This window comes from Arachis ipaensis, chromosome B9, assembly GCF_059453495.1.
Source record: "Arachis ipaensis isolate K30076 ecotype BB chromosome B9, ASM5945349v1, whole genome shotgun sequence".
NCBI classification, from domain to species: Eukaryota; Viridiplantae; Streptophyta; class Magnoliopsida; order Fabales; family Fabaceae; genus Arachis; species Arachis ipaensis.
In genome coordinates this window covers 79,189,207-79,194,704 of record NC_142444.1, presented here as the reverse complement: position 1 = coordinate 79,194,704, position 5,498 = coordinate 79,189,207, and the positions used below count along the sequence as shown (strand labels likewise).

At 36.4% G+C, this 5,498-nt stretch overlaps 1 non-coding gene across 1 annotated transcript; it reads right to left on the bottom strand.

The window, feature by feature from the left end:
- Positions 1–4,840: 4,840 nt before the first annotated feature.
- LOC148545133 (small nucleolar RNA R71) lies at positions 4,841–4,944 on the bottom strand. The gene has a single exon (XR_015901067.1). It is a non-coding gene; the product is annotated as a small nucleolar RNA R71 (small nucleolar RNA).
- Between the last annotated feature and the right edge of the window lie 554 nt (positions 4,945–5,498).

The following is a 5,498-nucleotide window of genomic DNA, read 5'->3' as shown; positions in this document are numbered from 1 at the left end:
ATCACCATTTACATTTCATGTCTCTTATCAAAAACCCCAAAACATGTTCCATAACCAATAACAACGGACTTTGTTGCAATTTCTAGGGAGAACGACCCAAGGTTCAATACTTTGGTTTATAAATTTAGGGGTTTGTACTAGTGACAAAAAAAATTTTGTATGAAAGGACTATTGTTGGTTTAGAAACTATACTTGCAACGAGATTTCATTTGTGAATTATAGACCACACAAGAGTCCAATTCATCAAAATGGCGCCGTTGCCAGGGCATTGCATAAGCCGAATGGCATACGCTTGTACGCATAAGTTCCAAAAGGGCAAGTAAATGTTATTTTTTCTTGGTCCTCTAGAGCAATGTGTATTTAGAAGTACCTAGAATAGCCATCTAGAAAGCAATAATGGGATTTACTGGATAATCGATCAAGCATTTGATCGATAAACGGAAGTGAAAAGTGATATTTTCTAGTGGCCGAGTTCAACCTTCGGTAGTCTATGCATACTCGCCAAGAGTTTTGCACCCGTGTTGCTATGAGCTCCCCACTTTCATTCTTGATTGTGGTTACCCCGGACTTCTTAGGCACAACTTGAACGGGACTTACCTATTCACTATCCGAAATAGGGTAGATGATGTCCGCCTCGAGTAACCGTGTCACCTCTTTCTTGACAACATCCAAAATGGTAGGATTTAATCGCCTTTGAGGTTGTCTCACGGGTCTAGCTTCTTCTTCCAAAAAGATCCGGTGCTCACTGATGAGCGGATAATTTATACGCTTTTTGGCATTGTTTTTAGTATGTTTTTAGTAGGATCTAGTTACTTTTAGGGATGTTTTCATTAGTTTTTATGTTAAATTCACATTTATGGACTTTACTATGAGTTTGTGTGTTTTTCTGTGATTTCAGGTATTTTCTGGCTGAAATTGAGGGACTTGAGCAGAAATCAGATTCAGAGGTTAAAAAAGGACTGCTGATGCTGTTGGATTCTGACCTCCCTGCACTCAAAGTGGATTTTCTGGAGCTACAGAACTCGAAATGGCGCGCTTCTAATTGCGTTGGAAAGTAGACATCCAGGGCTTTCCAGAAATATATAATAGTTCATACTTTGGCCAAGAATTGACGACGTAAACTGGCGTTCAACGCCAGCCTTCTGCCCAAATCTGGCGTCCAGCGCCAGAAAAGGATCCAAAACCAGAGTTGAACGCCCAAACTGGCACAGAAACTGGCGTTCAACTCCACAAATGGCCTCTGCACGTGCAACACTCAGGCTCAGCCCAAACACACACCAAGTGGGCCCCGGAAGTGGATTTATGCATCAGTTACTTACTCATGTAAACCCTAGTGACTAGTTTATTATAAATAGGACCTCTTACTATTGTATTAGACGTCTTTTTGACCATCTTTGGATCCTGGATTGTATTTTGGTCTTGTGATCACGTTTTAGGGGGCTGGCCATCTCGGCCATGCCTGGACCTTCACTTATGTATTTTCAACGGTAGAGTTTCTACACTCCATAGATTAAGGTGTGGAGCTCTGCTGTTCCTCAAAGATTAATGCAAAGTACTACTGTTTTCTATTCAATTCTTCTTATTTCTCTTCTAAGATATCCATTCGCACCCAAGAACGTGATGAAGGTGATGATTATGTGTGATGCTCATCATCCTTCTCCCTTATGAACGCGTGCCTGACAAACACTTCTGTTCTACATGAATTAAGCTAGAATGAGTATCTCTTAGATCTCCTAACCAGAATCTTCGTGGCGTAAGCTAGAACGATGGCGGCATTCAAGAGAATCCGGAAAGTCTAAACCTTGTCTGTGGTATTCCGAGTAGGATTCAATGATTGAATGACTATGACGAGCTTCAAACTCGTGAGTGCTGGGCGTTAGTGACAGACGCAAAAGGAGGGTGAATCCTATTCCAGCATGATCGAGAACCGACAAATGAATAGCCGTGCCGTGACAGGGTGCGTGAGCATATTATTCACTGAGAGGAGGGGATGTAGCCACTGACAACGGTGATGCCCTTGCATATAGCCAGCCATGGAAAGGAGTAAGACAGATTGGATGAAGATAGCAGGAAAGCAGAGGTTCAGAGGAACGAAAAGCATCTCCATTCGCTTATCTGAAATTCTCACCAATGAATTACATAAGTATCTCTATCCCTATTTTATTATATTAAATTCGAAAACTCCATGATTATTTTATATCCGCTTGACTGAGATTTACAAGGTGACCATAGCTTGCTTCATACCAACAATCTCCGTGGGATTCGACCCTTACTCACGTAAGGTATTACTTGGACAACCCAGTGCACTTGCTGGTTAGTTGTATCGAAGTTGTGACAATCATGTATTAAGATCAAAGCACCAAGCTTTGGAGCCATTACCAGGGATTGTTCGAGCCTGGACATCACAATTTCGTGCACCAAGTTTTTGGCGCCGTTGCCGGGGATTGTTTGAGTTTGGACAACTGACGGTTCATCTTGTTGCTCAGATTAGGTAATTTTCTTTTTGTTTTATTTTCAAAAATTTTTCAAAAATCTTTCAAAAATTTTTCTTTGTTTTCGAAAAAAAAAAATGTTTTCAAAAATTTGATTCAAAATTTTTAAGAATGAATTCTAGTGTTTCATGAAGCATGTTGAAGCTTGGCTGGCTGTAAAGCCATGTCTATTCCTTTGGGAATGAGTATGTCAGGCATGTCATATCTGAATTACATGCTGAAGCTTGGCTGGCCATTGGCCATGTCTAGTGTTTTGGACCGGAGCTTTCATTGAAAGCTTGGCTGGCTCATGAGCCATGTTTAATTCCTGGACTGAAGCTTTAGACTAAGAATGCAAGATTCCTGGAATTCATATTAAAAATTTTGGAATCCTTATTTTTCTTTTTCAATTAATTTTCGAAAATTCAAAAAAAATTAGAAAATCATAAAAAAAATCAAAAATATTTTTGTTTCTTGTTTGAGTCTTGAGTCATATCATAAGTTTGGTGTCACTTGCATATGCATCTTGCATTTTTCGAAAATTCTCATGCATTCATGGTGTTCTTCATGATCTTCAAGTTGTTCTTGGTAAGTCTTCTTGTTTGATCTTGATGATTTTTTGTTTTGTGTCTTTTCATGTTTATCATATGCATTTTTGAATTCTTAGTGCCTGAGCATTAAAGAATTCTAAGTTTGGTGTCTTGCATGTTTTCTTTGCATTAAAAGTTTTTCAAAATTGTGTCTGTGATGTTCATCTTGGCATTCAAAATGTTCTTGGTGTTCATCTTGACATTCATAGCATTCTTGCATGCATCACATGTTTTGATATAAAAATTTCATGCATTGCATAATTTTCATGTTTTTCATAAAAAATTCAAAAATAAAAAAAATATCTTTCCTTTTTTTCTCTCATCAAATTCGAAAATTTGGATTGACTTTTTCAAAAATTTTTAAAATCAAATTGTTTCTCATGAGTCAAATCAAATTTTCAATTTGAAAATCTTATCTTTTTCAAAATCTTTTTCAAAAATCAAATCTTTTTCAAAATTCTTAGTTATTTTCGAAAATTCCAAAAATATTTTTCAAAAATATTTTTCTTATTTTTATACCATATTTTTGAAAATAACAATAACAATTAATGTTTTGATTCAAAAATTTGAAGTTTGTTACTTGCTTGTTAAGAAAGATTCAAACTTTAAGTTCTAGAATCATATCTTGTGATTTCTTATGAATCAAGTCATTAATTGTGATTTTAAAAATCAAATCTTTTTCAAAAACTAATTTCTATCATATCTTTTCAAAAATATCTTCTTATCTTATCTTTTTCAAAAATATCTTTTCAAAATATCTTTTCTAACCTCCTAACTTCTTATCTTTTCAAAATTTGTTTCAACTAACTAACTAACTTTTTGTTTGTTTCTAAACTTTTTCAAAACTACCTAACTAACTCCCTCTCTCTAATTTTCGAAAATATCTTCCCCCTTTTTCAAAAATTTCTTTTTAATTAACTAATTATTTTTATTTTTTATTTTTTATTTAAAAAAATTTTTTCAAAAATTACTAACATTTTTCAAAAAACCATTTTTCAAAAATCACTAACTCTTTTTCAAAATAATTTTCGAAAATTCCCTCCTTCTCTCTCATCTTATTCTATTTATTCATTCATGTCCTAACATCTCATTTCACATCTCTTCCATCCGTACAGTTGTGTTTCTTCCTTTACATCACATTCTTTGTCTCCCCTTCTTTTCTTCCACTCACAAAGGGATCCCTATACTGTGGTATAAAGGATCTCTATTATTATTATTATTTTTCTGTGCCTTCTTCTTTGTCATATGAGCAGGAGCAAGGATAATAACATTCTTGTGGAAGCAAATCCAGAACCTGAAAGGACTCTGAAGAGAAAATTAAGAGAAGCTAAAATACAACAATCCAGAGATAACCTTTCAGAAATTTTCGAACAGGAAAAGGAGATGGCAGCCGAAAATAATAATAATGTAAGGAAGATGCTTGGTGACTTTACTGCACCTAATTCCAATTTACATGGAAGAAGCATCTCCATTCCTGCCATTGGAGCAAACAACTTTGAGCTGAAACCTCAATTAGTTTCTCTGATGCAGCAGAACTGCAAGTTTCATGGACTTCCATCTGAAGATCCTTTTCAGTTCTTAACTGAATTCTTGCAGATATGTGATACTGTTAAGACTAATGGAGTAGATTCTGAAGTCTACAGGCTCATGCTTTTCACTTTTGCTGTGAGAGACAGAGCTATATTATGGTTGGATTCTCAACCTAAAGACAGCCTGAACTCTTGGGATAAGCTGGTCACGGCTTTCTTAGCCAAGTACTTTCCTCCTCAAAAGCTGAGCAAGCTTAGAGCTGATGTTCAAACCTTCAGACAGAAAGAAGGTGAATCCCTCTATGAAGCTTGGGAAAGATACAAACAGTTGACCAAAAAGTGTCCTTCTGACATGCTCTCAGAATGGACCATCCTGGATATATTCTATGATGGTCTGTCTGAGTTATCTAAGATATCATTGGATACTTCTGCAGGTGGATCCATTCACCTAAAGAAAACGCCTGCAGAAGCTCAAGAACTCATTGATATGGTTGCTAATAACCAGTTCATGTACACTTCTGAAAGGAATCCTGTGAGTAATGGGACGCCTATGAAGAAGGGAGTTCTTGAGGTTGATACTCTGAATGCCATATTGGCTCAGAATAAAATATTGACTCAGCAAGTCAATATGATTTCTCAGAGTCTGCATGAAATGCAAGCTGCATCCAACAGTACTCAAGAGGCATCTTCTGAAGAAGAAGCTTATGATCCTGAGAACCCTGCAATAGCAGAGGTAAATTACTTAGGTGAACCTTATGGAAACACCTATAACTCAACATGGAGAAATCATCCAAATTTCTCATGGAAGGATCAAAAGCCCCAACAAGGCTTTAATAATGGTGGAAGAAATAGGTTTAGCAATAGAAAGCCTTTTCCATCATCAACTCAGCAACAGACAGAGAACTCTG